The 25,005-nt window shown below is 45.3% G+C and overlaps 2 long non-coding RNA genes across 4 annotated transcripts in view; both read left to right on the top strand.

Annotated features, from left to right (window-relative positions):
- The window catches only part of LOC309646618, a 139,883-nt gene that overhangs the window by 25,213 nt on the left and 89,665 nt on the right, over nucleotides 1–25,005 (top strand). The gene's annotated exons all lie outside the window — the stretch shown is intronic.
- LOC309647027 lies at nucleotides 25–24,310 on the top strand. Of its 3 annotated transcripts, none has more exons than XR_014255739.1 (3): nucleotides 25–12,141; nucleotides 18,722–19,029; nucleotides 20,435–24,310. It is a non-coding gene; the product is annotated as an uncharacterized lncRNA (long non-coding RNA). The 3 variants fall into 3 exon arrangements; XR_014255740.1 differs by having other exon boundaries at nucleotides 25–17,351; XR_014255741.1 differs by having other exon boundaries at nucleotides 25–19,029; nucleotides 20,435–23,889; nucleotides 24,157–24,310.

Below are 25,005 nucleotides of genomic sequence, written 5' to 3'. Positions count from 1 at the left end.
TCGGCCGGGGTGTGGAGGCCGAGGGAGAGGCCGAGAGAAAGGGGGCGGCGCGGGGCTGCGGGGCCGCGGGCCGCGAGGGCGGGCGGGGCGCCACTTCCCGTCCCCGGGCGGGCGCCGGCGCTGCGGGCGGCTCTCCCCGCAGGCCGGTGCGCGGCCACCGCGCCGCCTTCCCGGCCCGGCTCGCTGGAGCGCTCGGCTGCCGCGCGGCAGCGCCCGGGACGCGGGCTGGAGACGGTGCCACGTTTCCCCGAGCGGCACCTTCCCGGGGTCCGGGTGCGCCGCCCGCGGGCAGGAAGCGGCGGCCCGGCCGGCGACGGTCCTCCGGGCCGCGGCGAGGGGCTTCCGAGGCTGCGCGGGCGGACGACCCCGGCTCGAGGGGTTGGGACGTCCTTTCTGCAATTGTCCGTCAACTTGGAACGATTTTCCCACCTGAGATTATTTAGAATGGGCACGTTCCATTTCAGATAGATTTCTCCTGCCTCTCCACGTTGCTTGTCTTAGCCTCCTCGTTGACAGGACCGCCGGACCCACCACTAAATCAAAAAGTTTAACTAGATGGCGTTGATTTTGTTGAATTTGTTGCCATGCCAAAAAAGGGAGAGGGAGCGCGATGGTTATGAAACAAAGAAATAGGTTGTGTGCCCATTTTAAAACATGTCAGGACTAGAGTGTTTTAATCATTCTTTGGCCAAAATGGCACTTTTGTATGATCTCCTAGCCTCAATTACCCAAGCCTCTTATTCTATTTCCCTTCCCGGTACAAAATTAATATGAAACCTAGAGAAATTTTTCTTTTACCAATTTTCCTTTTAGGAACTAGATGTAACAAACATTTGTCAAGCACCTTTTATGTGCAGATACCAAGCAGTTATAATTCTTTTAAACCGTCAACTGTTTACACTTTAAGGTGCTTTTATTAGGTAAAAGATTACGTTTATTTTTAAATCAAGGAAGGAACGTAGATCAACCAAACATAGACCTATAATAGATACAGAGGAAAACGAATTGCTCTTATTGGACTCCAAAATAAACTCAGAAAATTGCAAAACTATGCAAAATATAATTTCTCCTCATTCAGCGCCTGTAGTGCTAAGACTATCACGATACTTCTACTTGAACCAAAAATTAATCAAAACTATTTTGTTATATTACTACTACAACTCTTCAATAGCTAAGTTTGATTATCCTAGACTTAATCACTAAAACATTTATTTCCTAACATGAGCAATGATATTCTAAATATTTGTTACATTTTACTGTCATTGATTGAAATGCCGTGGTTTGGGCTTTCTTTCATCATACATTTGAATGGTCTTTTGAAAGAGGTAAATGTTTCATTCAAGGGATTTACAAATAAACAGCAGAAAGAAGGTTGACACTACAGAAAATTCTGACGTTAAAAAAACAGGAAACACTAAAATCAACTTCTACCTTTTTTATAGTCCATTTCATAAACCAAGAATCAGAATTCCAAGGTTAGGTTTACATTTCCATTAAGTTTATGTCTCTCAGTGAAAGCATGTTGGGGGTGCTTTGGGGTGTGCTGGGTGGATGGGGGTTAAAGACAGGACACACGTCTACAAAGAAATCACTAGCAACAGATCATATTAGAGCCCATAAAAGTGGCATAAAAGGGATTATCTCTATCCTTTACAATATACCCCGCTCATTGTCAGATGTGCATATATTTCAAGTCAATTTACGAGCTTAAAAAAAAAAATGACATCTACATAAAGTGAAAATATATTAGTTAACCTCTAATTAACAAATAGTATTGACTCTGAGAAGGTCCCCCTGTGCCCTTGTATGTTTAACTAGAAAGTGAGAACACCTCCCTTTGAAACATATGAGAAATGGTAAAATAGCACAGCCAAAGCTCAAGGTGGAAACCAACAGCCCTGCAGCCCCTCCCTGGTTTAATCTCCCTCCTCATCCCACCACGGGTCCGACAGGATGGAGGAGTCTCTAAACTTTCAGAAGTGGTAACGGTGCAGAGCTAGAGGGGCCTTGGAAAGCGGAAGGCCTCAGGGGCAAACTCCTAGGCGGATCTGGCCTGCTTGAGTCGTAACTCCCCCTCCCCGCCCCCCTCCCCCCTCCCTACCCTTTAGCCTCCAATGTTTTCTCTCCATTTGCTTCACTATTGAAGTTTTCCCATTGAGAATAATTTGAATTCACAAGCTTTCCCTTTGAGTATGCAAATTCCTTAGGGAGAGATAAGGGACTCCTGGTCATTCACAGATGAGTGTAAATTAGTTCAATGGGTTGTTTTCCTCCCAACACACGGCTGGGACTAACAAATTTAGAGATTTATTCATTCATTCAACACTGAGTGTCTAAGAAGTTCCAGGCCTTGTTCTAGGTGCTGGAGATACAGTCATGAACAAAACAGAACAATGTTTCTGCCCTCTTGGAGTGTACAGCCTAATCGGTTGGTAGTTTTGATTTAGTGCTGAGAGAAAATGGTAACTTTGGAGTCTGAGCCCTTGGGGAATAGGACAGACTTGAGTTCATTGTAGCCAGAGGGCAGTGGAAAGGTACAAGGGGCCTGGAGGTGGGCCTAGAAGTGGGTGCCCCCAGAAAGCTGTTGAGAAAAATTCCAGAGACAACTTGGCCTGTTACAAAAAAGGTTTTCTAGGCCCCATGAAATGAATGAAAACAGTCTCTTCCAAGAACTCAGACTAAGGCTAACTGACCTATAATTTGGCTGCATTACTGCTTAGACAAATAAATATTTGTCTCTGTTTGGAAACATAATGTATCAACCTCTAATACCCAAACTTTAGAACACCCTCAGTTTCAAACTATCTGCTTTTCCCTATCTGTTCTTCCAAATCATTAAAATCAGCTACACTAATCAATTACACTAATTCCAGTGTTGAGGACTTACTTGATGCATTTTTGGAACTCATCTTTTGAAACTGTGTTCAGAACCAATTTGCAAGTCATAGAAAATAACTCTCTTTAGTGCCCAATTTCTTTTTTTCCACTAAAAACTATATTATTCTAATTTATCATTTACCAAATTTGTGTCCAAATGATTTTGGCAAGCTCCAGACAGTATATTTTGCCTTTAAATGATGAAGATGGACTGTCATTGAAAATATATAGAATTTAAATAGTATACATGATAGCTATTCACAAAGTTTTAAAAATTTGACTTGTAATAAATTCTGAGTAAAGTATTTTTAATCCATAAAATTAAGAAAAAGAAAGGAAAGATAGAGAAAATTAAAACTATAGCTATTCAGAGGGCTATAAATGCTGAAGAAAGCACCAAAAAGAGAAGTCTGAAAAGCATTTCCTGCATCACTCGAAGGACAGCATAACCTTCCTGGGTGATATTTTCATGGGGGAAAGAATCCGGCTGGATATGGAAGTTCAGCCTCCATATTCCACTGGTAATGGACCCGGTTGCTACTGCCTTTGCAGGCAACTGTCCAGACTGGAAAGGTGAAGATATCAGGTGAAAAGAAAGCCACTAGGGCTACAATCAGGCCACTGCTGGCTCCCAAAGACAGCATGGTTAGCTAAGTTTTAGCAAACATTGATTGAATGCCTACTATGTGGCTGACTGTCTCTTAGCATTGGAGGACACAGTTAGCTCCCTGTTCACATGGAGCTCGTGGTCGGTGGCAGCATAAAGAAGGGAGTGATTCTTGCTGCCGGGACAGCAGAGCAGCCTTCCTAGAAGAAGGGAGGCTTGAGGATTTCCTCAGAACAAAGAGAGCAGGCCAGATGACCACGAGGTCCAGTTGTTTCAAAGCCTAGCGAGCACAGGTCACTGCAAGTGGTTCCATACTGAGTGGAACATGGAGGGCAGCTCCTCCTCAGTCTTCTCTGAGTGACCCCCCAGGGTGGGTTGGCTGTCCTCTTGTTCACCCATCTCCATCAATACTGGTTTACATTAAATTATAATTCATTCCTGGGACTTCCCTGCCAGTGGTTACAACTCCTTGCTTCAAATGCAGGGGGCATGGGTTTGATCCCTGGTCGGGGAACTAGGATCCCACATGCTGCGCAGCACGGCCTAAATAAATAAATAAATCATTCATTCATTCATTCATTCATTCCTGTCTTATCTTCTCACTGGGTTGTGAGCTACTTGGGGGCAATGGCTGTACCTTGTCCTTTGGCATCCCCAGGTGGCCCAGGGCCCTCGCACAAATGGCAGGGTGGGGAGGTAGTAGATTAGACTGGAGAAGTAGATAGGGCCAAGGAGAGGTCTTGACTGCACCCCAAAGGCGCTGGGGGCTCATTGAAGAGTTCAGCAAGAGAGTCACAAGTCAGATCCTTACTTTGAAAGATCTCTGTGATGGGGCAGACTGTGGGAAACGAGAAGCAGGGAGAAAAGAGAGGAGACCCTCATGCGGCAAGAGAAGGGGAGAAATAAAAGAAATTACCCACATCTTGTATTCTTATTATTGTTCGTGACTCAAGACGTTCCAGACAAAGCAGCGCTGCACGACCACTTCGCCCTGTGGTGGAGGAAGGAGGCGCTCTGTCTGGAAGGAGCAGTGTTGGGGGCCATGGGGGCAGTGGTTCCAACATGACCCTGCCGCCCACCTGGAAGGAAGCATTTGCTTCTTCTCCCCTCAGCTACCGGCTCCAACTTCCGTGACTTATCACCAGACTTATCCTAAGCCATGTCGAGCAACACCTAAACTCTCTCATCTCTATTTCTAGACTAATAAATGGAAATTCATGGTGCTAACTTAGACAATTTTAAGATACTTTTACAAAACATTAAAAGTGGGAAAATACAGTGTCTTATGCATTCAATAGTTATTGAGCACTTGCTGTGCATCACACACTGTGCTGGGTGCTATGAAAATAAAAATAAAGCCACCCCTGCCCTGGAGGAGCTCTCTGAATCTATTAGGGGTCACAGACATTTAAGCCTGTCACTACAATTAAAATGTGTACAATCGTGGTACTATTGGGTACCTGACTGCTCAGAAGAAGAGACGCCTCATTTTGCTTCTGCCCAGAGAGGCAGGGGAGGCTTCACAGAGGATATGACATTTAATCTGAGTCTTCAAGGACTCTGCAGATGGCAGGGGTGGGGAGGTACACCAGGCAGGAAAACTGTCTGAGACATCCATGGGGCAGATGGCTAGTGTCGGCACTGCAAGTAATTTGGCTCAGAGCACAGCATACACAGGGAAAGGGCAGAAAATGAGAAAGGAAATAAAAGTAGGGCCAGGTCAGAAAGGGTTTAGTAGCATATTAAGAAATCTTTACCTTATTCCATAGGTGATTGTCAGCAGGAAAATGATCAGGACAGATATGGATGTCCCGGCCAAACCTCAGAGCAGGGAGGCAATGAGTAGATGTTGGTGATAGTCAAAGTACAACATGATGAGGCCCTTGACCAGGGCAGCATTCAAGGTGATGGAGATAAAGGAATAAATGTGAGAGACATTTAGGTGACATACTTGATAAGATTTGGTGAATGACTGATTGTCGATAAGTGGATGAAAGGGAAGAGATGAAGATTCACTTCTAAGTTCCCTCCTTGAGTGACTGGTAAGTAGATACATCATTATCCAAGATAAGAAATAAGCGGAACGAAGTTTGTGGAAGAACAACACAGTGCTTTGGTGTGCGAATTCGAGGTGCTCTGTGGAATATTTTAATGGGGATGTCCATTAAGTAAGAGATGGGAACTTAGAAGATTGATCTGGTTTAGAAATGTAGGTGTAAGAATTATGAGGTATGAATGGTACTTAAATCCACTGGAATGGATGTTTGTTTGGAAAAATATGCAACATTGGAGGAAAGCAGGATGACAACAGGAATCTTTAAAATACCAGGTTTTCTCAGTTGTTTATCATTGTATATCAAACCACCCCAGACCTTAGTGGCTTAAAACAAAAAGGTATTACTTATGTGATGGGTTATCTGGAGTTAGGCTCGGCTGGAAAAACCCGGGGTAATTGACATTCTCTCTCTCTCTCCCTCTCTCTCTCCCTCTCTTTCTCTTCACTTGGTCTTTCATCTTAGTCACCCAGAAAACAAGGAAGTTTCTGAGGAGTGTCCCAAGACGGCAAACCCCAAGACACAAGCCTTATCGAGCCTCTGCTGACTTCATGTTTGCTGATGTTCCACTGGCCGAAGCAAGTCACGTGGTGCAGCCCAGGCTCAACGCCAGGGGAGCCCAGAGGAGTGATTCACTGGGACCATTACTTATCCATGTAAAACACATAGTACAAGATTGGCAGAAAAAATATTTAAGGGAGACATCAAAAGAGAAGCCATTGGAGAAAACGTATGAAGATTTGTCTGAAAGAAAGAGTAAGACATCAAGGAAGCAGAGTTTCTAGAAGGGAAGGGGCAATAGCGCCAAGTGTCACAGAGAGAACAGGTAGGGAAGGAATAAAATGTGTTCATGGGACTTGGTCTTTGTTAACCTTTCCAGTTTCAAGCGTTGAGGGTAAAAACTGAATCGCAAAGGGGAAAGTGAATGGGCATTGAGGAAGTGTAGGCAGAAGATGTAGATTCCAGACTCTTTTCTCAGAAGGTTGGTTATGAAATGAAGAAAGATGAGGTAGTATCTAGAGGAGAACTCACATTAAAGAGAAAGTAATCGTTTTTTTTGGTTTGTTTTTTGTTTTTTTTTAAAGATCAGGGTGATGTGCATTACTTTAGAGTAAGAGACAGGAGCTGGGATAGGACACTAAGGCCTGCGGGGAAGAACAGGCGTCCAGCTGATGGCTGATGGGAAGAGCAACACCTGTTTTTTTTTAATCAAAGAAAGGCTGGTGAAAATGGCAATAAGTTTATAGGTTGGGGTAGAGAGAGATGACAGAAAGTTAAGCAAATGCATTTATAATAGCTTCTGTTTTACTTCTTAATTCAGTAGTTAATCATCTACTGAAATTGAAATGCTCATGAATGGTCAAGAGATTTGAGGCAAGGGTTTAACTTTTGGGACAGTCTCCACGGGGAAGAAAGAAGCTGTGAAAAGAAAGTAAAAGGACCCTCACTGAGTCCTGAGAGTCCTTGAGTCCTGAGCTGAGACTGTAGAGGCACCAGCTTGTTATGCAACTTTCTTAAGTGATGTTCCACCCTGGGGAAAAGGAGTATGACTGGAGAATTTCGAGGTTCACTAGTCGTTGTCGTCTGTGGAGACCCAGACCCGGGCCACATAACGAGCAGGGTTCCCAGGGACCAGGTAAGATCAGCTTGCATTATTCCCTGGAGTCATGAAGTAGCCACAGTCCTTTGTTTAAATGTGGGACATGAGCTGTATATGATTATACTATAATATGATATGCAGAGATTTCTGGCCATCTCAAATCCTCTTTGGGGAAATAAACATGTTAACAAAAACAAAGAAATAAGTAAGTATGTCTCTTCTTCCCTTTATTCCCTTAAGTCCCTGGGTGGCTGGTTGGCTCATTTGGTTGGATTCCAGTGTTAACCAGGCCAAGGCCTTGGGTGCTGTTTCTGTTATGGTGATCTCAGCAGTGTCAGTGTCATACAGGGGGACATAATATTATCATAGCAAGTTCTTGGACAATTCTAGGCTGAACTATGTCAAACTCAGAGTTGTGCTCTGATATGTAAAATGAGAACAGGTCATAATTTAAGGTTACCTAATTCCATAACCCATGTGTCAGACCTCATGATACTCCTACATTTAACTCTGGTTTAGGTATTTGCCAAAAACTATTGCTAGCATGTGGTACTCCAGCCCTTTTCCTCCTTGGTCAAAATATTCACAGTAGAAAAAATATTAGATTTGGGTCTTGCAGATCATGCACATATAACCCTCTTTTACAGATGAGGAATCTGCGGCTTGAGAGGTTGCCCTGCTGTGAATGACAAAGGTGGGATCCAAACCTAGGTCTTCTCAACCCCAAAGAGCAACCCAACAACTGCGAAAAGATGCCTTGCCTTTGTCACGATCTGCCATGAACTGAACTCCTTTACATCCAATTGTGTACACTCTCCTCTGCTCTAAAGGGAGAAAAGTCACATTTGACAGACAAGTCTGCACCCTGATTTTTATAAGATCTTCTTTAGGCTGCAGCTCTGGATAAGACGGACTTGAGGATGATGCAACCAATTATGACGAATGCCTTCTCCTGGGTGGAAACACAAACTACTCTCTGCTCACTGCTCCACAGTGAAATACGGTAGTCATGCGAACCCGCCCATCCAGTACAGCCCTCAGATTTGTAAGAGGTTGGTTCAGGACCAGCACCTAGTACAGTGCCTGACATAGAGGAGGCACGTGACCAATGTTTACGGAATGAGTGCTGCATTTAAGGTGCTAGGATGGCTGGATACAGAAAGGCAGGAATCATTAAAAAAAAAAAAAAAATTCTGTGTACTTGAATCTGAAAGGAGAAACATTCTTAATTTTATCTTAATTTGTAATTTAACAGAGTTAACTTCCTCCAAAGTAATTACTTGTTAATATGTTTCTAATGTGTTTCTATGTGACGGAGCTGCTATACTGGGGCTTTTCATTTAGAAAGCTAGCAAGACTCTGTATGAACCGTCTCCTAAGTGCTCCTCTCAGCAGTTTCTCTGGATGTCATTCCACATGCTGACTTCAGTTCCCAGGCACAGCTTCCTGGGATCGAAATGGCAGGAGCTGAGCGGACTCGGGGCCGCACACCACCCGCCTGGTCCCTGTCCCTGTCGTCCCAGGGCTGTTGTAAGGCCCTCACAAGCCACTGCCCTTGAGTCACTCCTAAGTCACCTGGGTTGCAAGTCACAGAAGTACGGCTACATGTGTCTCACCAACAGCCTACTTCTTTATTGCCTCTGTCAGGAAAAGAAAATGTGATATTAGCAGACCTCTCCCACCAAGGGTCAGATGGTCCATGTGAGCTCAGAGCGGGTACAAATCAAGGCAGCGGAACAAAAATGACTACGTTGGGGAAACAATACCACGTTCTACAATAATATACATTTCCCTTGCCTCATACCTTTTATAAATAGTGGTAAAATATATATAATATCATTTGAGCCAGTTTTAAGTGTGCAAGCCAGGGGCATTAAGTACATTCACAACGTTATGCAACTATCAGCTCCATCCATCTCTAGAACATTTTCATCATCTCAATCAGAAACTCTGTCCCCACTAAACATTAACTCCCCATTCTCCCCTTCCTGGGAACCTCCATTCTACTCTCTGTCCCTATCAATTGGCCAAGTCCAGGTACCTCATATAAGTGGACTCATATTTGTCCTTTTGCATCTGGCTTATTTCACCTAGCACAATGTTTTCAAAGTTCAGCCATGTTGTAGCTTGTGTTAGAATTTCCTTGCTTTTTAAGACTGAAAAATATTCCATTGTATATATAGACACACCTTTTTTAAATTTAATTTATTTTTTTATACAGCAGGTTCTTATTAGTTATCTATTTTATACATATTAGTGTATACATGTCAATCCCAATCTCCCAATTCATCCCACCACCAGCCCCCCCGCCGCCATTTTCCCCCCTTGGTGTCCATATGTTTGTTCTCTACATCTGTGTCTCTATTTCTGCCCTGCAAACCGGTTCATCTGTACCATCTTTCTAGGTTCCACATATATGCGTTAGTATACGATATTTGTTTTTCTCTTTCTGACTTACTTCACTCTGTATGACAGTCTCTACATCCATCCATGTCTCTACAAATGACCCAACTGCGTTCCTTTTTATGGCTGAGTAATATTCCATTGTATATATGTACCACATCTTCTTTATCCACTCATCTGTCGATGGGCATTTAGGTTGCTTCCATGACCTGGCTATTGTAAACAGTGCTGCAGTGAACATTGGGGTGCATGTTAGACACACTTTCTTTATCCATTCCTCTGTCAATGGAAACTTGGACTGTTTCCACCTTGTAGCTGTATGCATAATGCATCTATGAAGATGGGTGTAGCCTCATCTTTTTTTAAGACTAAGACCCCTCCAGCGGAGGTCCTGGCACTTTGTAACTCCTCCTTGCCTGAGAGCACTTCAAGCCAGTTCCTTCGCCCACTGCCTGGTGAAGGCCTCACCCCCCATGAGCAGAACAGAGACTGGCTCCCAAGTGCACCGCCTCGCTCTCTCCTTGGGGTGCTTCTCTTGGTCCTGCAGATTCCCTGCTGCTGACTCTGGACGTGGGGACTTGGCAGGATCCAGTGCCTCCCTGGAAGCCCCGCCACAGGCTCAGGCCCCCTCAGCCCCATCTTCATCAGCTGAGACCTAGTATATCTCAAGGTCAAGCCTAAACCATGGCAAGTGCCAGTGAAAGATGGACGTGGTTGACTGGCTAGTGCTATAAGACTTTCCCAAGTTACTCCTAAAACATTTGTATAAAGTAGAATTACTTTCTGCTTGACTATTTACTGATAAAAGTTGACAATCAGTTATTCATTAAGCTTTTCCTGGGTGGAAGGTACCATACTCTGGATCTGTGGAGGACTATACTCAATGTGGTTATGTTGCTTCCATTGCCCTCACAAAGAGTACATTTAATCAGAGAGACATGGGCCATGATGGCATAACTAATCAAATAAATTAGGGTTTATCTTTACTATAGAAGCTGCACAGGTATTAGAAAGAATGAGGTAGATATTTATGTACTGATGTGCTATAATCTCCAAGCGATAATGTTGTATGAAAAAAAAAAAGTCTAGGGACCTCCCTGGCGGTCCAGTGGTTAAGACTCTGCACTTCCACTGCAGGGGCCGAGGGTTCGATCCCTGGTCAGGGAACTAAGATCCCGCAAGCCATGGGGCACCACCAGAAAAAAAGAGTCTAGATGCAGAAGAATGTATATGGTATGTTCATAGCTGTGGAAAAAAGGACAGAAGGATTTATAAGTACACACACATATACATATATGTACCTATATGCGTGCATATATGTACATTCATGTGTGTGTTTATAAATTCATAGGTGTGTCTGGAATGATACACAAACGACTAGCAATAGTCATCTCTGAGGCAATTGTGGATGGCAAATAGCTTTTTCCTGTGCAACTGTCTTGTACTGTTTGAATTTTCTACTGTATGCACAAGTTACCTTCAAATTTTAAAAAAATGTTTATAAAACTAACAATAAAAGAGAGTGCGTGGGAAGTAGTAAATGAGTAGTGTACAAACAACACGAAAGGCTCTCAGAGGAAGGAAAGCTTGTTCTAGGCTGCAGCAGTCAGGACGTTCATGGGGGAGGAGAGGACATTTGAACTGAGGTATCTGCGGTGGGTAGGCTTTGGGGAGAGGGGGGTGCTGGTGGGACAGTAGGATGGGGAAGCATTCCAATCAGAAGGCACAGAATAAGCAAACTTGGAGTCGTATGAGGTAAATCAATTGACCTTTGCCTGGGTGGAGGAATGTAGTAGCATTTTATTTACTTAAGGTACACACTGGCTCATTCCAAAATGCATTTTAAGAAGCTTATAAGATAATTAACAGCACAAAATTATTAAAGTAGAAATAGAATCTGAACTCAGGACCTCGGAGAAAATATAAAATTCCTAACCAAGAACATTAACCGGTTATTGAGCTTTGCAAATATCTGAGCCTCCTGATGGCCAGGGTAAAAAGTGAAAGTATAAATCCATAGCTTTTCCTATGGATAGAAGGACGTCATAGCAGCTCTTTGAAAACCAGTTCTTTCTGTCGAATTTTACAAGAAAGTGTCACATGGGAATTCTCACGGAAGGTAGTAAGTTGTGTCCCCTGATAGGAGCCGTGTCAGCAGGGTCATGTTCAAGAGCATCTTGGTTGAAAGCCATCCAGGATGCAGAGGGTCACTGATCTTACCTCAACAAAGTTCTTGGAAGAGTGTATAGATACCATGTCTCCTAGAGAATTTTCCCTGAATGTCCCCTCTCTCGACTGGGAGTTCTTTGTGTTGTTGGGTGTCTGTGTGTTTGGCTTGTAATTAGAGCCAGAGGGCGGGTTTACATGAGGGCAGAGCCTAAGTGGCTGGCAATCTGTATTACTGGTTGAAGGCCAGGCACATGTTTTGGGAACAGACAAACACAAGTGTGAACACCCTACCAGAAAAGCCGAGAAAGCTAGCAAGCAGGGTTTTGCCAGGGTGACAGGCAACTTTGCCTTCCCCCGAGGGCCATAGGTGTCCCTTGAGACAAATCCAGGATTATCCTCAGAAAGAAGCTTTGCCTTATTCCACTGCCTGAGTAAGTGTTTGTTTGACTCTCCAATATTCAACACTAAAAGAAGATGTCAGGTATGACCTTGGTCCAGTGTCAGTTTACGAAGTGGAACTGAGGAAAGAGAGACCAGTGGGGGGAGGGTATTGTAATATTTTTAAAGCCTTTATGAGGGCAATGGGTGTGAGAATCAAGGGGCAAGGATGCTAACACCCTATAGAGAGAGAACTGGAGGGTCTTTGTGACTGAATATGGGAGCCAAGGGAAAGTGGAGGGCGGCCCTGAGACTAGGAGCCCAAGCCATTTAAAAGGACAATAGAAATGGCCGAAACAGAGACCACGTCAAGAGGGAAAGCTTGTGCGGGGGAAGATAAATTTGTTTTTAGATGTGCTGATTTTGAGATGATGGCCAAATATCTGTTAGCTGAAGATAAAGGGATGAAGCTGGACACAGACTTGGAATCCATCTAAATAAATGAGATTCTTGATGGAAGTACAGCATTTCACCTTTGAAATCATCTTGCCAAAAAAATGGACTTGAATCAGCTCACACCTCTAGATCTGACTATAGTTTACTGGAAATTTGGGTGGGTGGAGGGACCAACGTGTTAAACAACCCCATGGGGATGAGATCAGCAAAATCCAGAATGTGGATTTTGAGCACCGAGGTGGTGCAGGGGAATAAAAAAGGGGAATCAAATGATTAAGGGTGATTTAAAGAGTACAACGTGTGGACCTTGTTTGGATCCTGATCTGAACAAAGCAACTCTTTAAAAAATTTATGAGACAACTGAGGAAATATGACCTGATTGGATATTTGCTGATATTAAGGGATCCTTTTTCATTTTTAGACATATTTATGTTTTTGTGGTTAAGGCTTTTTTTTTTTTTTAAAGAAGATACTGGCTAAGTCTTTTTTTTTTTTTTTTTAAATAAATTTATTTATTTATTTATTTATTTTTGGCTGTGTTGGGTCTTTGTTTCTGTGCGAGGGCTTTCTCCAGCTGTGGCGAGCGGGCCACTCTTCATCGCAGTGCGCGGGCCTCTCACTGTCGCGGCCTCTCCCGTTGCGGAGCACAGGCTCCAGACGCGCAGGCTCAGTAGTTGTGGCCCACGGGCCTAGTTGCTCCACGGCATGTGGGATCTTCCCAGACCAGGGATCGAACCCGTGTCCCCTGCATTGGCAGGCAGATTCTTAACCACTGCGCCACCAGGGAAGCCCCAAGGCTTTTTTTTAAGGGTCCTTATATTTTAAATAATATACTGGAATATTTACAGATGAACTGATATGATTTCTGAGATTTGCTTCAAAATAATCCAGTGGTGGGGTATGAGGAATGGCGGGGTACAGATGAAACAAGTACGGCTATACATGGATGACTGTTGGACTTGGGTGATGGTGCCTGGGGGCAGGGGAGGGGGGTCACTACACAATTCTCTCTATCTCTCTGTGTGTTTAAATGTTCCATAATAAAGAGGTTAAGAATAAATGAATAAAAGAGAGTGTTCACTCCATGAAAGAACACTGCTTTGTAAAAGTAAATATCTATAGACAGGGAGCAGGTAGTCCAGAACAGAAAGTCCTAGGAAAGTCTCATATTTAAGGTGAAATCGGGAAATGAGGAACAACAGGTGGAGTAGAAGCAGTGTGCCGTCCTGGTTTGGAATTCAGCAAACGTGTGTTTGAGTTTAGCTCTAACTCTTACTAGCTTTGTCATCATGAGCACATTGTTGACCTCTGTACACCGACAAGCCTCGGTTTCCTTATCTGTGAAGTGGGGATAATTATTGCATCTCCCTCACAGAGTCAGTACTCTGTGGGTTAAAGGAAATGATGTATATAAGGCACCTTACCTTCTGCCTGACACAAAATAAGTGCTCATTAAACATTAGCTGTTAGCATTGATGTTTCATTGCTTATCAGAGTGGTCATAAAAGGTAAGAAAAGAACCAGAGTATGTAGTGTGATGGAAGGCAAGAGGAAATTTTGATGGAAAGACAGTGACCTTAATGTCGTGTTCTAATCCAGGAATCTGGTGCCTTCATCGGATGAGGTCATTTGGAGGTCACTGATGACCACAAAGATGTGGCGTGTGCCACCCGATGACAAGGAATCGAGTTAGGAGCGGTGATGAAACACTGGGAGCAGTGGATACTCTGTATTTCCTTATCGGCGACGAAAGAAAGGAAAGGGATAGAGCGGCAAAGACAAGAGCGCCCTTCCTCAAAGTGTGGGCGCTCTCGCAAGTCTGCAGGAGGAGAGGAAGAAGCCTGCGGGGAGGGAGGATGGAGGATGGAGGATGCTGAGCCCGGAGCGGTGTCCTCAGCTGCAAGGGAGAGAAGGAGGGCCAGCCCTGCCATGACTAGAGATTCAGGGGAGGTGATTTACAGTGAGTTCGGCTTGGAGGATAAAAACAGGACAAAGCCGTGAGAGCAATCAGGGTTTCCGAGGACGCTGGAAGGGAATGGGAGGGAGGAAAAATAAGGGAAGGAAAAAAGATCAGATGGAGGAGGGAGAAGGTTGGAATGAGAGCGAAAGAGAGACTAGGTGAGTGAAGGGCTTGCCACGTGGGCTGGTGTCTGAGGCTACACGGCTGGTTACAAGGAAGAGCAGGTTTGTAGTGCAGACTGGGGTCCCCTGCAAGCAGCATCTGCAGCCTGTCCAGTGGCAGAGACTGTGGCCTCTGATGACACCACCTCTTGGGTGATTGGAGAAGGGCGTCCACAGTGGCCCGTGGAGGAGCAGAGACCTCCAGCTTCCCGGGGTGGAACTGCAGGTGCTCCAGGATGGGAAGGGCCAGGAACATGCCCCAGAGAGCCGAGCCAGGGAGAAACAGGACAAAGCCCAGCTGGCCCGTGAGACTCAGGGGCTAGACAAGATGTGTTAAAACATGACATCCTGCCTTTGTTCCTACTGAGCCCTTTCTCTGCTGACACCCCTCACCTCCACCCCCTCTCCCCCGCCTCTGAGCCTCATCCTAAGGACACAGTGATAGCACTTGTTTCTTTCATTGCCTGGTAATAGGAGAAAACCTGGAAATTTAGGGATTTGCTTAATGTGAAAACTCCTGAGTCTAAATGTCATGACTGTGGACTTCCCTGGCGGTCCAGTGGTTAAGAATCCGCCTTCCAATGTAGGGGAGACAGGTTCGATCTCTGGTTGAGGAACTAAGATCCCACATGCCGCGGGGCAACTAAGTCCGTGCGCCACAACTACAGAGCCCGCACACCGGAACAAAAGGTCCCATGTGTCGCAACAGAGACCCGACGCAGCCTAAATAAATAAATATCAAAAATAATAAATGTCATGACTTTTCAACAAAGGAGATTAGGAGCTGGGAAGAATACGTCTGAAATCTAGATCCATCTGAATTCTGGTATTGGCATATTTATATCTTGTTTAAACTCAGGCATGGCCTACCCTTCATTTTGTCCCCCAATACTCATTGCCCCTCTTCTTCCGTACCAATGGGATTTTTAGCTGGGTACACAACTGCTCAAAGCAAAGACCATGTGTCTCAGCCTCCCTTGCAGCTATGTGTGACTGAGCCAGCCCAACAGTATATAAGCAAGAACGTTGGATGTGAGCGTCTGAGGAGCTTCCAGAAAGACAGTTGGTGTGCACCCTACACCCTTTCTTGATTCCTTCCTGGAATTCCAGCCTAGCCTCTGTCTTGGAGCACAAAGACAGTGGCACAGCCTCTGGATGGCCAAGTGAAGCTGAAAGAGAATTGATCCCTGAAGATTTGGAGTGAGATGCATACCAGCCCAACTCTATCTGTACTTGAACTTGTGCAGAATTGGGATCAAACTTCTATTTTGTTTATGCTCATGCTCATCTGAGGATGTTCTGTTATGTGCAGCCAAACCTAATTCTTTTTTTTTTAATATTTATTTATTTTATTTATTTTTTTGGCTGTGTTGGGTCTTAGTTGCGCCATGTGGGATCTTCGTTGAGGCATGTGGGATCTTTTGTTGCGGTGTGTGGGCTTCTCTCTAGTTGTGGCGTTTGGGTTTTCTCTCTCTAGTTGTGGAGCACGGGCTCCAGAGCACATGGGCTCTGTAGTTGTGGCACGTGGGTTCCAGGGCACGTGGGCTCTGTAGTTTGTGGCTCATGGGCTCTCTCGTTGAGGTGCACGAGCTCAGTAGTTGTGGCACGCAGGCTTAGTTGCCCCGTGGCATGTGGGATCTAAGTTCCCTGACCAGGGATCGAACCCACGCCCCCTGCATTGGAAGGCGGATTCTTTACCACCGGACTACCAGGGAAGTCCCTGGCCAAACCTAATTCTAATTGGTATACCAAGTATTAAGATTAACTAGTCTTTGGTTAAAAAAAAAAAAAGATAACATAAAAGGTAATGACGGGCTTCCCTGGTGGCGCAGTGGTTAAGAATCCGCCTGCCAATGCAGGGGACAAGGGTTCGAGCCCTGGTCCGGGAAGATCCCACATGCCACGGAGCAACTAAGCCCATGTGCCACGACTACTGAGCCTGCGCTCTAGAGCCCGCGAGCCACAACTACGGAGCCTGCGTGCCACAACTACTGAAGCCCGCGCGCCTAGAGCCTGTGCTCTGCGACAATAGAAGCCACCGCAATGAGAAGCCCGCGCACTGCAACGAAGAGTAGCCCCCGCTCGTCGCAACCAGAGAAAGCCTGCGCGCAGCAACAAAGACCCAACGCAGCCAAAAATAAAAATAAAAAAAATTTAAATTAAAAAAAAAAAGAGACCCATCTCACATAAACATAACTTAAAAAAAAAGGTAATGACAATATTTATAAGAAGAGAATAAAATTATAGAAATAAAATTATAAGCCAAATTATCATCAGTTAGACCAAACCTATAACAATGTGTTCTTAAAAGTATATTCAGCGACTTATTCAACAACTGTATTGTGTTGGGCCCTGTATCAGACTGGGAGGATGCCATTATGAAGATGTCACGGTCCCTGCCCTCGTGAATCTCACATCTGGGGAAGTTGTAATACAAGTATGATGGGAGGAAGAAGCAGAGAGGGCTGTGGGCACACATGCTTCTCCTGCAGCACGAGGGAGGGGCCTGCACCTGCTTTCTCAGAGATGAGGTCCCAGCTGAGCCCTGAGGAATGCGTAGGAGTCTGTTAGACAAAGAAGAGGGAAGGAACAGCATGCCAGGCGGCGGGATCTGCTGGTGCGGAAACTTGGAGCAGAGAGAGCATAGCACTTTTGGAGCGCTGCAAAAAGAGCAGTTAAAAACGAGGTTTGTTCATGCAGAACTAGGCTGGGACATGAGAAAACAGGGCCCCGTAACATGCATTAGCAGAGGCCTCGAGTGAAATGGAATGAGACTTAAAGAGAGGGCAGTTTTACAGAGCGTAAGAGGAAGTCACCAACAGACTTGCAGGAAAGTCCTGATGGACTTCACTTTGGGCTCGATCGGGGTTGCAGACCATCAGCCGACGTGCACGGGTCCCAGTGCACACAAGTGTGGACACCCCCCAAGAGGCGGAGTGGGTGCTTGGGGAGAGAGAGGCTGACGGGTGGGGTCTCCATCAGGTCACGGGAAAGGATGGAGGCTGTGGATACAGGCTACACATGGAAGCACTTGAGAGGCAGGGTGGTTCCAAGCAACGTCCTCAGTGGACGCGGGAGAGCCACACTCAAGTCTGGAGTGATGGCTCCACAGGATGGCAGAGGCCACAGCTCAGGGTTCTGCTTGGGAAGAGCTGTGGCAATACCGATACCAGGTCAGGTCCAGGAGAGACCTGTACATTGACGGAGAGTGAGCAGCTTTCCCTGGAGAGGGATACCGAGGGGGTCTTGTCATGCGGGCAAAGACTGAGCCTGGGTCAAAACTCAAACAGCCACACAGAAAAGTCAGGTGCAAGGCACCAGGCAGACCAAACAAACAGGTCCTCAGCCAGTTTCCCACTGCACACATCCAGATTTGTTTGTTTAAAATTTTTTTGTGGTAAAATATACACAAGACAAAATGTATGATTCTAACCATTTTTAAGTGTACAGTTCAGTGACATTAATTATATTCACAGTGCTGTGCAACTATCACCACTGTCCATCTCCAGAACTTTTTCATCATCTTGAACTAAAACTCCGTACCCATTAAGCAGTAACTCCCCAAACCCTCTCCCTCTCCACCCCTGGTAATCTCTGTTCTACTTTCTGCCTCTAGGAATTTGACTGGGTATTTCATGAAAGTGGGATCATACAGTATTTGTTCTTTAGTGCCTGGCTTATTTCGCTCAGCATAACATCTTCAAGTTTCATCCATGTTGTAGCATGGCTCAGAATTTCCTTCCGTTTTAAGGCTGAATAATATTCCATTGTATGTATAGACCACATTTTGTTCATCCAGTCATCCATGGACATTTGGGTTGTTTCCACCTTTTGGGAGCTGCCATGTTTTTCTACCACCAGTGATAGAAGCTTAATTACAGTAAAAAGAGTTGGGAGAGAAGTTAGCAGGGAGAGGGAGAAACCCAGAGCAGAATAGGAATGTAATCTACTCTCTCCTTTTTACAAATGTGGAAATTGAAGTCTGTAGCAGGTCTGAATGGCTCAAAGTCACAAAGAACTCAGGTCTTCTGACCTTCAGGATGCTTTTTCTTCTAGTGTCATGTTTACCATGAAGCTAGTGTGAATCTAGCTGAATCCCACGACAGTCAAGGACGATGGGTAGCACCAGATGCAGAGATCTGGAAGCCTGAGAACAGAGGCTGGAACCCCAAGGCACCAGGTCACACCTGCACAGAAACGGAGCTGGAGCGACGGCCCCGGGCAAAACTATCAACGTGCTTTTGGGTCCCCTCTCTATGGGTCCTCCATCCTTCCCTTCCACCTCGGCTGTTCACGTGCTCTCATGTGTCCATCTCGTTCCCTTTCTTGGTCTCAGCAGGATAAGAATCATCTCTGCTGAGCAGGTAACAGATTATTTAGGCGTTAGCTTCTAGTGCCAGCTACACCCCTCCCAGGGAGATTTCTATTTTAACGGGCAACTTTAGAAAATGGACAATGTTAGGACGCAAGAGAATGCGGGTAGAAGGGCAGAGGCTGAGAGTGTTGTATTCGGGCAGGAGTCACCTCCTCTGCTTGCTGGTGGGGTTGGTTAGAGGCAGCGGGAAGTTGCCCATCCAGCCTCCCCCCCGGGCAAAGAGTGTAGGCTCACTCACAAACGTCTAGGTCTTTGTTTCTTTTCTTTCTCAGAATTCTTCCCTGAGAGAAAATGCATTTTGTATTTATTTTACCCTCCACATTGTGTACACTATAGCTTTCTGCACGTAAGTTCTCAGTCAAACCTGGGGAGGATGATTAACCGCTGGCCAAATATTTCAAACTTGGGTGAAGGAGTCAAGGATAATGGAAGTGCTTCTTATGCCACTTTGCTACTTTATCCTCCAGATTTATCATGGGTCAATAATAACAAATAAATACTGTCATCAAAGAATATCTTCCTTTTTTAGCCTTTGACAGTGAGCACTGAATAAGATATACTTCATTAAATATTTGCCTTATTTTTCTTTATCCATTCTTATCAGTTTCACACACACACATATCACCTTGCTTGCATTCTACACAGAGCAAAACGAAATCTAGACTGTACCAGAATGCTCTGTACCCTTACTACAACGATTATTTTTTATATACAGTGCCCCAATTGTCTCTAATACCAGCTATTACCCATGAACAAATGCCAAGTATATATGAACCCTCCTTAGGGAGTCAGAGTTTATGAAAAAGTAATTTATTTCCTTCTTAGATTTATATATATATATATATATATATATATATATATATATATATATATATACACATAATATACAATTTTACGACTTCCATGAAAAGTAACTGTCTCCAATTCCAAAGCAGGATGTGTAGGACAGTACCGGTAACTACGACTTATCCAGTGCTTCAAGGCTGGCACGATGTATTATCCTCACCTGATCCTCACACACACAGTGGTCAAGAAGATAAACAGTTGCCCAATCTATAAATGTGGAAAGTAGGTCTCAGACATAACTTGCAGAAGGTATAAAGCTATCTGACTTAGACCTGAGTCTTTTAATTCCAAATCCCACCCTCTTTCCACTCTGCTGGTCATCACTATCTGCATATCTCGACTAGCCGATGGTTTATTTTCAACGCCCAATTAACTTGAAATCTCTGCTAAAACCAACAGATGTAGCAATTGGCAATCTTAGATCTCATCTTCAACGTGTGTTTCTCTCAAGTGGTCACCTAATCAGGTTTGACATGCTTAAATAAGGCCGAAATGTATGTCATTGTAGATATGCTCTTTTTATTTATTTATTTTTTACTTTTTTTTAGGCTGCACAGCCTGTGGGATCCTAGTTCCCCGACCAGGGATTGAACCTGTGCCCTCTGCAATGAAAGCACGGAGTCCTAACCACTGGGCTGCCAGGGAATTCCTGATATGTTCTTAAACGTAGCTATTTTTAAACAAAAATAGAGCTACCACATGACCCTGCAATCCCCCTCCTGGGCAGAGATCCCGAGAACAACATGGTCTGAAAGGATACATGCACCCCAGTGCATGTATTACAGCACTGTTTACAATAGCCAAGACGTGGAAGCAACCTAAATGTCCATCGACAGAGGAGTGGATAAAGAAGATGTGGTACATAGGTTCTGAAGAAACTAGGGGCAGTACAGGAAAGACGCAGACGTAGAGAATGGACTTGAGGACACGGGGAGGGGGAAGGGTAAGCTGGGACAAAGTGAGAGAGTGGCATGGACATATATACACTACCAAATGTAAAATAGATAGCTAGTAGGAAGCAGCCGCATAGCACAGGGAGATCAGCTCGGTGCTTTGTGACCACCTAGAGGGGTGGGGTAGGGAGGGTGGGAGGGAGACGCAAGAGGGAGAGGATATGGGGATGTATGTATACGTATAGCTGATTCACTATGTTATAAAGCAGAAACTAACACACCATTGTAAAGCAATTATACTCCAATAAAGATGTTAAAAAAAAATGTGGTACATATATACAATGGAATATTATTCAGCCATAAAAAATAATGAAATAATGCTATTTGCAGCAACATGGATGGACCTAGAGATTGTCATACTGAACGAAGTAAGTCAGACAGACAGAGAGGGATATCGTATGATATTGCTTGAATCTAAAAAGAAATGACACAAATGAACGTATTTATAGGGCAGAAACGGACTCACATACTTGGAGAATGATCTTGTGGTTGTAGGGTGGAGGAAAGGTGGAGGGAAGGGATAGTTGGGGAGTTTGGGATTGACATGTACACACAGCTGTATTTAGAAAGGATGACCAATGGGGACCTACTGTATAGCACAGGGAATCCTGCTCAATGTTATGTGGCAGCCTGGATGGGAAGGGAGTCTGGGGGAGAATGGAAACATGTATATGTATGGCTGAGTCACTTTGTTGTACACCTGAAACTATCACAACATTGTTAATCGGCTATACTCCAATATAAAAAGTCTTTTTAAAAAGTAGCTATTTAAAAAAAAATGTTTCACTATAAACAGTTTTTTAAAAATCCTTTACCACTCTATGGTTTGGAAATAAGATTTTTTAAAAGGTTTAAAAACTAAAAAAACACAATTAGCTAAAATGTAGGTAAAAACGTACTTATAGGATTTTTACCAAATCACAGTATCTAAAATGTTTTCTGAACTCAAAATTATCCAAACCTACATACACAAGAGAGAGGCCATTTCTCCCGCATTTATTTTTTCCTTATCATTTGTTTATAATAATCACTTGGCATGTCCTGTAAACAGATATGGTACATGCTGAGAGAATACTTCTCTGTAGAAGTAGTAAATAATTATAATGAATATTTTTCTGCTTTAAATACTTTAAATACATTACTTACTTTTACTTTTATATAATTTCAGTTTTTTGCTTATTTCACTAAAGAAACAAACTTACCTTCTCTTTTTTAAAAAAAATTTTTATTTCTTACTAAATTCCACTCCCTTCCACCAAAGTGTAAAAAAGTCAACAGACTAGCTGTACAGTAATGAGAAAACCAACAAGGATCTCCTTCAGAGTAAGGCTGAAGGGAAACAATTTGTAGTAGTTAAGATTTATTCCCCCATCCTCCCTCCAAATATTACATCTCTCAACAAAGAATTCTTGTTTAACTTTATTGGAAAATGTGTAGCAGGGTGGTGTTTAGAAATACTACAGATCTAAATGGGCATATGTTAGCATTGTGAGCTCCAAGTGAATGAACACAAGGAAAATGAGAATTTCAATTTGTTACACAGACATCTCATGTAAGCAAAAGAAAAATATTAAGTGTATCAGGAGTTGTTTGTTAAAGTCAGTTTCAGAGCAATTTCTTAACATACGGATAATGCTATCCTAAAAATTAATAATAATAATAAACAAGGAACCAGAACTCTCAGCTACTCTTTCCTCCCACGCCTTCCCTCAGTCATTATTGGGGCATTACTTTCAGCTCAGTTTTAAAGATTCAGAGTCTGACCTTAAAAGGAACCCATTTAACCCACTTCTGCCCATTTGCATTGAACAGCAGCTACTGGTCCAGAGTTTCATTTCACAAACCACACACACTATTTCTGCTGCAAGAGATTTATAGTTAATTGTGACAAAAACATCACATTGGTTTAAGTAAAATTTATTGTTTTTTAAAAATGTTTCTCTTATAGAGAAACCTGTAACTAAGAAGAGGAATTCAAAACTGAAAAATACAGCAATATAAAATGAATCTATCAGCAGACACCTAAGGCTACCGGTTTCCTGTGCCCATCACTGTGTATTCTAAAAGGGCTCTGACCAGTGTAGCCTAGGAGCTGGGAACAATGTTGAGCAGGACGCAGCCCCTGCTTTGAAGGGCAGGACAAGTGACTGCACTGCACGGCTATGGTTTGCTGCAGAGGTAGGGGTGCGATGGGCGCCCCTAATTCTCACTTTGGGTAAGGAGGTGAGGGAAAGGAAGGAAGCCACCTCTCAGGAAAGCAGGAGAGCGGGGAGGGCTGCGGAAGCTGGAGAGGACTGGGCATGTTGAGAGAACGGAAAGCAGTTCAGGTAGGCTGGAACTGGGGACGGGTGGGAGGAGTGGCCGGTGGTCAAAGATCCAGCAGGGGACAGGATTAGGAGGGCCTTATAAAGAGAATTTAAGGAGATAGGACTTCATCCCGAGGGCGACAGCCATCCCCTAAAAGAGTTTAAACGCGGGTAACACGATGCGATTTACTTTGCAGTGAAGTGTCTCTCTGGCTGCAATGTCGAGACGGGGGTAGGGCAAAACCCGAGACCGAGACGAGTGAGCAGGTAACTAACGGTAATCCAGGTGGGAGACGCCGGTGCTGCACGGAAGAAGCCAGAGCATGGCAGGAGCGACAAACAGGCGACCAGAAGCACGGAAGTAAGACGGATCCTGGGGCTTAATGACTGGAGGACGGGGTGAGGGGCTGAGGACCAAGCTATCGTGATGCAGTTGCCGAGATGGGAAACACGGGAAGTTTGGAGGGGAGGTGCGGAGCTCCATTTAGGACACACAGATGATGAGATTTCTGTGGCACTCAAGTTAACTATGCCTGGACCTCAGGATGGGGTCGGCTGGAAGCAGGACGACGCTCTGCGAGTGGACGAGACCATCCAGAGGAGAAGGTGGCCCAGAACGCCTGCCCGGGGAATCCCTCCCGTGCGACCGGACAATGCTTATGTTGTCTTTTTCCTCAAATATACATCGAATCACAAAACACGCTGCGCGATTAGTCAGAGGAGTTCATGGCTTTCATTTTGCAGGTGAGGAAAATGAGACTTCGGGGTACGGGTTTGTTCACGTTCACATACACCCCCTACTCTACCCTAAAAATTAACTCAGTGTATCCGATGGCTGAAACATATATTCTTCCCCAAATGTTCGGTAGAAGAGATCACAGAAATTAAATTAGTTTTAAAATGCCTTTTGTTCCTTTTTTCCCCCCAACTCCCACGATGAAATATTGTGATCAACTTTCGGTTTTAATAAATACTACCAGACATTAAAAATATGTAACCACTTTTCTTTAGAAAAACTCGGACAGAGGAGAATCTTAGAGCCTATCTCACCAGTAAGTACACAACTTCTTTTAGTTCTCTGTGCTGCATAAATAAGCCTTGACAGATCCTGGCTTTATGCTCATTAACCCGGCACGTCCATCCCCGGTTTTCCAATCTCCGGGACGTGCCCACTCGCCCCCTCCCCTCCCCTCCCCCCTCCCCTCCCCCCTCCGGCCTCACCACCTGCTCCCGGCGCCGTGCCCCTCCTCCCGCTCGCCCGCTCCGGTTCTCACGCGCGGCCCGCGCCCCTCCCCGCCGCTCCCGCCCTTTCACTTCCGCGGAGCTTCTGAGTCGGAGCCGGTGGCCTCCGCGCCCGGCTTCCCAGCCGCTCCGCACTCCCGCTTCCCCCGCCCGCCTCCCGGCGCCGCGCCCCCCACGAAGTTCTGCCTCCCGCGCCGCCCCCCGCGAGGACTTCAGAGGCGGTCCTGGGCCGGCCGACGCTGATTGGTGGCCTCCCGGGCGCCCCGCCCCCCGTGCACGCGCAGGAGGTGGGGCGGGCCCAATGTGGGCGCGCGCGCGGCGCGGCCCCGAGAGCGAAGCGTCCGTGACCCGCGTGCCGGGCCCAGGCGTCCGGGGCCAGGCGACAGCGAGGTGGGGGCGGGCGGCGGCAGGGCGCTCCGGGGCTGGGGTGCTCACGTGGCGCCGAAGGCCCCCGCAGGCCCCGGCGGCGCCCCCCAGCCGCGGCCAGCCGGGCGTCCCGCAGGGGCTGGGAGCTGCCCAAGGGGCCGTCGTCGTCGCCAGCCCGGTAGCCCGGATGTCGCTGCCCCCCGCGGCGGGGCCGCCGACGCGTTTCTCGGCCCGGGAGGAGGCTCGTCTTAA

The sequence above is a fragment of the Balaenoptera physalus genome, assembly GCF_965194825.1.
Source record: "Balaenoptera physalus genome assembly, chromosome: 17".
Classification (NCBI taxonomy): Eukaryota; Metazoa; Chordata; class Mammalia; order Artiodactyla; family Balaenopteridae; genus Balaenoptera; species Balaenoptera physalus.
Note: the sequence above shows the minus strand (reverse complement) of the source record. Positions and strands in the feature narration are given on the sequence as shown.